General features: G+C 71.0%; 1 protein-coding gene across 4 annotated transcripts in view; it reads left to right on the top strand.

The window, feature by feature from the left end:
- The first annotated feature begins 2,805 nt into the window (after window positions 1-2,805).
- Window positions 2,806-6,828, top strand: part of DPEP1 (dipeptidase 1) — a 12,133-nt gene continuing 8,110 nt past the window's right edge. Inside the window, exon 1 of one of the 4 annotated variants that reach the window (XM_084905382.1) lies at window positions 2,806-2,838. The gene's annotated coding sequence lies outside the window, so the exon portion shown is untranslated. Of the gene's footprint in view, window positions 2,839-4,562; window positions 4,747-6,828 lie in introns of those variants that run through there. The other 3 variants (XM_084905381.1, XM_084905379.1, XM_084905380.1) reach the window with 3 other exon arrangements.

The raw sequence follows: 6,828 nt of genomic DNA, 5'->3' as shown, positions 1-6,828 counted from the left end.
GGCGGCCACAAAGCCCCCTTCGCCAGGCTCGGATCCAGAGCTGGGGAGCCAGCCAGACCACGGCGTGCGGGCCGGCGGCCATGTGTCCTGCCCCGGACCACGTTCCCCGGGGCCACTCTGTGCGGACGCACCGAGAACATGGGATTGAGAGCATGAGACACAGAGCCGCCAAGCTTCCAGCCCCGGAGGCGTCGTCCTGGGGGAGGGGCCGGGCTCCTGGAGGCAGAGACACAGCCCTCCCTCCCCTGCTCCCCCCCAGGCCCACAGAACTCAGCCCCCTCCCCCTTCCCCCCCCCAGGCCCACAGGGACTCCCCCCCTCCCTCCTCCCCCCCCAGACCCACAGGGACTCAGCCCCCCTCCCCCCCCAGACCCACAGGGACTCAGCCCCCCTCCCCCCCCAGACCCACAGGGACTCAGCCCCCCTCCCCCCCCAGACCCACAGGGACTCAGCCCCCCTCCCCCCCCAGACCCACAGGGACTCAGCCCCCCTCCCCCCCCCCAGACCCACAGGGACTCAGCCCCCCTCCCCCCAGGCCCACAGGGGCGATCCCGGGCCCTCACATGCCTGCAGGGGCACCTCTGCTGGGCACAGGGACGCCCGTCTGTCCTCAGGGCAGCGGCCGGCCGTGTGAGGAGAGACGGAGAGCAGGCGGTCACTCACGTCCTCTGCCTCCAGGCTCCCCGCACTCCCCCGGGCGCCGCCCGCACACCTGCTCCAGGCTCCCGCCCACACGCTGGGCGCAGAGGGGACGGCACAGAGGGGACGGCCTGGCGGGCTCTGGAGGGGGCGCGAGGGGCTGCGGGGACCCTTTGTCTGTCCCCGGAGCTGCTGTCAGACGTGACCTTTCTCTCTGGTCCGTCCCGCAGGACCTGAGACCGAGGACGGGGCACTGCAGCCTCCCTCCTCCTTCAAGGCGCGGGCTGTGAGCGGCTGGGTGGCCAGGCCGACCCCACGGGGCCTCCAGGGTATTCCAGGCCCAGGAGGACTCCCCCAAGTGGGCACTTGCTGGTTCGTGACAGAGGCAGGCCCAGGCCCAGCTCCCCACACGGGGCTGCTGCTGGGGCTCCGGCTCCGCCTGTCTGTGCTGTTTGTCACAGCAGGAGGCTCTGCGAGAATGCTGCTGTGTCGCCTGCGTTTCCTGCCGGGGCCTCCAGGGAGAGCAGCTGGACGGAGTCCCCACAAACAGGGCAGTCAGACAGGGCGGAGGGCGGCCACCTGCCAGCCCAGCGCGCAACAAAGACAAACACTCTCCGAGTTCAAGTGCGGACGGTTTTAATCAGCAAGAACTAACGCGGGCAGGAAAGAGCCCAGCCCGCGGGGAGCACGGCCGTTCGCTCAGGGTTTGCTCAGGGTTTGCTCAGCGGTTGCTCAGGGTTTGCTCAAGGTTTGCTCAGCGGGTTGCTCAGCGGGTTGCACAGCGGTGGCAGGGACCAGGGTGAGCGTGAGCGGCCGGAGGGCCGGGCAGGAGAAAGGGGCCGGAGGGGGAAGGGGGGGCTGGCAGAAGGCCCTCTAAACGCCTTCGCTGGCAGAACGCGGGCAGTGGGGTGTGAAGAGAACTCTGAGCTGCGGGCGAGGTCCCCGGGCCCTGATGGCCGGAGCCCAAGGCCGTGCTGGCCGCCGGACGAGTTCCCTCTGCTCGTCGCCCCAGGAGAGTGCACGCTGCAGGAGCCCCGACAGTGCGCACTGTGGGCCCTGGGCAGTGGCTCAGTGGTTACAGCCTCGGCCCGCCCTCCCAAGGGTCTCAGGTTCGATTCCTGGTCAAGGGCACGTACATGGCTTGCAGTTCCGGTCCCCAGCCCCGGCCAGGCGTGTGCAGGAGGCAACCAATCATGTACCTCTCTCACATGGAAGTTTCTCCCTCTCTCTCTCTCTTTCTCTGTCTCTCTCTTCCCCCACCCCCTTCCATGCTCTCTAAAAATGGAAAAAATATCCTCGAGCAAGGATTAACTAAAGAAATAAAAATTTATGCCCAGCCAGCATGGCTCAGTGGTTGAGTGTTGACCCAGTAACCAGGAGGTCATGGTTTGATTCCTGGTCAGGGCTCCATCCCCAGTAGGGGGCGTGCAGAAGGCAGCCGATCCATGATTCTCTCATCATTGATGTTTCTCTCTCTCCCGCTCCCTTCCTCTCTGAAATCAGTAAGCACATATTTTAAAATATAAATAAAAATAAAAATGTGTTTCTTAAGAGGCCGGGGAAGAAGAGTGACGGCTCTCCTGTTTGGGATGTTCTCTGACCTGAGGGCTCAGCCGAGCATTTAGTGGCCGGAGGGCACCCTTCTTTCCTCTGCGGGGGGCAGGGGGGGGGAGGGCAGGGTTGTGTCTGCCCTCCTTCCCACCCTTCTCCCCTCCTCCCCTCCTCCCCCTCTTCCCTTCCGCCCCCTCCTCCCCTCCTCCCCCCTTCTCCCCTCCTCCCCTCCTTCCCCTTCTGCCCTCCTCTCTTCCTACCCCTCTTCCCTTCGGCCTCCTCCTCCCTTACTCCCCCTCCTCCCCTCCTCCCCCTCCTCCCCCTTCTCCCCTCCTCCCCCTCCTCCCCCTCCTCCCCCTCCTCCCCTCCTCCCCCTCCTCCCCATGCTCAGAGAACTGGGCTCTACAGGAGGAAGTGGGCGCCTTCCTGGGACAGGCCCAGAGAGGCACAGGGGGCTGGGCGGGGCCAGGGCCGCTGGGAGGTCCCGGTGGCTGGTGGCCGGGCCCTGGTGGGGACTAGCCTGCGTGGCCGAGGCCACGGGAGCGGCTGGGTCAGTGGGCCGGGGGTGGGGATGCTGGCGCTGCCCGCGGGGAGGTGGCCGGGCAGCAGGCACAGCTGGAGGCGGCCCGGGAGCAGCGGGTGCCAGGAGGTGAGAGCGCCCCCCCCCTCCCTGTGTGCGGAGGGACCGAGGCTCGGGGTGCGTCCAGCCGGCCTTGACGCCCATGGGGGGGGGGGGTCAGGCGGGGCTCCTGGGCCCGAGGGAACTCGGGCTGGATGAGGGGCTGTAAAGCGTTATCAGCAGAGCCATCTGCTGATGCAGCCGAAGAGCCTCACCCCTCAAACTGCCGGGCGAGGACGCAACCCCACCCTCGGGCACCTCCGCCCGGGCCCGACTCACCCACGAGCCCCCCGGAGCGGGGAGCCCCCGGAGCGGGGAGCCCCCCCAGGAGCGGGGAGCCCCAGGAGCGGGGAGCCCCCGGAGCGGGGAGCCCCAGGAGCGGGGAGCCCCAGGAGCGGGGAGCCCCCGGAGCGGGGAGCCCCCCAGGAGCGGGGAGCCCCAGGAGCGGGGAGCCCCCCAGGAGCGGGGAGCCCCAGGAGCGGGGAGCCCCCGGAGCGGGGAGCCCCCCAGGAGCGGGGAGCCCCAGGAGCGGGGAGCCCCCGGAGCGGGGAGCCCCCCCAGGAGCGGGGAGCCCCAGGAGCGGGGAGCCCCCCCAGGAGCGGGGAGCCCCCGGAGCGGGGAGCCCCCAGGAGCGGGGAGCCCCAGGAGTTGGGAGCCCCCCAGAGCAGGGAGCCCCAGGAACGAGGAGCCCCCAGGAGCGGGGAGCCCCCAGGAACGAGGAGCCCCCCGGAGCGGGGAGCCCCCAGGAGCGGGGAGCCCCCGGAGCGGGGAGCCCCCCCAGGAGCGGGGAGCCCCAGGAGTGGGGAGCCCCCCCGGAGCGGGGAGCCCCCGGGAGCGGGGAGCCCCCGGAGCGGGGAGCCCCCGGAGCGGGGCAGGACAGCGGGCACTCGGAACCGCCCCAGGTGTCCGCCCTCAGACGCACCGAGGCCGACAGCACACGCGGGCACGGAGCCTCCCTCCCCGGGGCGCGGCCAGTCCCCAGTGGCAGCCAGAGGGGGCGGGGGCCCAGGGCCCACCAGGGGCACCACGAGGGCCCACGGGCAGAGTGTGGGGCAACTCCTCCCCTCGGGGCCCTGAGCCTGGCCTCGGGCGGCAGTGGACCAGCCCCGTATCTGAGACGGAGCCCCAGGCAAGAGCAACGCAGGGAGCAGGGTGGGGGGGTGCGGGGGGGTGAGCGGGGGGGGGGGGGGCGGGGAGGACAGTGGCTGCTGGGGCCTGGGTGGGGATGGGACAGCCCGCCGGGTGTGTCCCCACGATGACCCCAAAACCACTCGGTGACACACCCCCGCCCCCCCGCGCTGGGCTGGGCCCACGGACCTGCCCTGGATTTCGAAAGTCCGGGGAATCCCGCCAGAGGACATTCCGACCAGAGTGGCTGCTCTCGGTCCCCTCAGTGCTGGAAACCACAGCACCCCCCCATCCCTGACCCCGCAGGGCAGACGGTCCCGGCCAGGGCTGGGTCCCCCGGGAGTGAGGCCACGGGGGGCCTCGGGGGCCTGAGGGGAGGGACCTGGCGGGACCCCCGAGTCCTCCGCTGACCGCCAGGGACCCCCGGGAGCCCCAGCACTGAGCCTCCCCCTCCCAGACCCTCTGTCCGCTCACCGCCCCCCCCCCCCCCGGGGACCCCGAGGCCTGGTCTCCAGCCCCGTCCCTGGGGCCTGCCTGTCCCGCCCGGGCCCAGCCTGCGGCCGCAGGGAGCCCGCGCCCAGGGGGCCGGCCTGGAGCCTCCCTCCTGCGTCTGGGGAACGAGAAGCAGCTGACATGTGGGAGGCATTAGCCCCGGTCCGGCCTGGTGTTCTCCCGCTGAGCGGGTGGCTCCGCTGGCAGCGGCTCAGGGGAGGGCTGAAACTTGAGAGAAAGAGCAGTACACCCCCCGCTCTCACGGGGAGCAGAGGGCCGGAGGCAGTCCCAGCGGCCCCGTCCTGCGTCCTGCTGCCGGTGAGTGGGGGGCCCCGGGGGGCTGGGCCTCGGCTCCGTGGTTCCCTCCGGGGCCGCCTGGGGGAGGGGCCCTGCTCGTGGCACCTGCTGTATCCCCCGGGGGCGCCGCCGAGCGTGAACTGGGGGGAACAGGCGGTGAGGGGGGACAGGCGGTGAGGGGGGACAGACAGTGAGGGGGGACAGGCAGTGAGGGGGGACAGGCGGTGAGGGGGGACAGGCGGTGAGGGGGGACAGGCGGTGAGGGGGGACAGGCGGTGAGGGGGGACAGGCGGTGAGGGGGGACAGGCAGTGAGGGGGGACAGGCAGTGAGGGGGGACAGGCAGTGAGGGGGGACAGGCAGTGAGGGGGGACAGGCGGTGAGGGGGGACAGGCGGTGAGGGCGTCCTGAGCGTGAACTGGGGGGACAGGCGGTGAGGGGGGACAGGCGGTGAGGGGGGACAGGCAGTGAGGGGGGACAGGCGGTGAGGGGGGACAGGCAGTGAGGGGGGGACAGGTGGTGAGACGTCCGGGCCGAGGGGAGTCCCGCAGGCGAGTTCTGGTTTCTCCGGCCACGGACGGAGGGCGGGCTGGGGCAGGGGTCACTGGTGCCGGGTCAAGGGTGAGAGGGTGGGCTTCCAGGATTTGGAGGCAGCGAGATGAGGCCGGAGCCACCTCCACTCGGGGTGTCCCTGGTGGAGGACCCGCACTGAGCCGGGGTCACAGGGCAGGTGGTGTGGCCCCGGGGAGAGCAGTCAGAGCTGGACCACCAGGGGACGTGGGGACGCCACCAGCCCCTGAGCTGCAAACCCACGGGGTCTGGGCCTCCGCAGGGAGCGTGGACGGCTGGCGGGGCCACAAGTCTGCCAGGGGCCACGTGGGGGCTGCTGGCGAGACCAGCTATGCCGGCCCTGGCCGGTTCGGCTCAGGGGGCAGCGCGTCAGCCTGAGGAGCAAAGGGTCCCGGGTTCGATCCCGGTCAAGTGCACGTGCCTCCGTGGCAGGCCCCTCCCCAGCCGGGGCCCTGGTCGGGGTGCCCGCAGGAGGCAACCCATCGACGTGTCTCTCTCACATGGATGCGTCTCGGTCTCTCCCTCTCTCTCCCCCTCCCTCTAACAATCAGTGGAAAATCCCTCTGGTGAGGATTAAAAACAAACAAACAAGAATCCAGCTAAGCCAGGCTCCCGGGGGGGGGGGGGGGGGGGGGGTGTCCAGGAGGCAGACGGGGGGGGGGGGTGGAGGCAGGAAGGAGGGGGGGGACAGATGTCCCTCTGGCCTCCGGCTCCGGGGAGGAGGTTGAGGCTGCACTGTCCGGCCAGCAGGTGGGGGCCAGGCCCGCTGCCCCGGGTGGGCAGGTGTCCGAGGGGCAGGAGTCAGAACGGAAAGCAGGGTCCCGGGAGTCCAGCTCTGGCACCAGCCCCTCCAAGGCGGGCAGCTCGCCCGTTTGCACGGAGCCTGGAGCCAGCAGTGTGCACAGCTCCCCCGCCAGCCCCCCACCCCTGAGGCTGCGGCCGCGTTCCTGCCGCCCAACCGGGAGGGAGTGACCGCCCAGACCGCCGAGGAGAGGCTGCGACGGAAACCGCGGGTCCGACAGACAGACAGACAGACAAAGAGGAGAGCGAGTCAGCCCGCAGGGGACGGGCCCTCGGAAGCCACCGTGCTGCTCCCGTCGTCAGCAAACATCACAGACCCTGAAGCGCTCGCAAAACCGCTCCCCCGACATTAACGATCGGACCCCCCGAAGGAGATGCCACGTGCACGAGCTGGGAGCTGGGAACGGAGCGAACGCAGACCAGGAGAGAAAACGGGAGCCCCAGGGGCCACCTCGGAGGCGGGTCTCCGAGCGAGAGCGTATGCAGCGAGCACGGGGGACTTCTCTCCGAAAGGCAGGCAGGGACTCCGGCTGGGAGCCGAATGCCGGGCCGGCCTGGGTGGGAGACATTGCACAGGCCCAAGGACGAGGCAGAGTGGATCCTGGATGGCACTGGGCTCCACGCCCACCACACCCGCACCCACCACGCCCGCGCCCACCGCCCCCTGTGCCCACCACGCCCCGCGCACCACCACCCCGCACCCACCACACCCCGCGCCCACCACGCCCCGCGCC

Source organism: Pipistrellus hanaki (assembly GCF_964339955.1).
Source record: "Pipistrellus hanaki genome assembly, chromosome: 15".
Lineage (NCBI taxonomy): Eukaryota > Metazoa > Chordata > Mammalia > Chiroptera > Vespertilionidae > Pipistrellus > Pipistrellus hanaki.
Note: the sequence above shows the minus strand (reverse complement) of the source record. Positions and strands in the feature narration are given on the sequence as shown.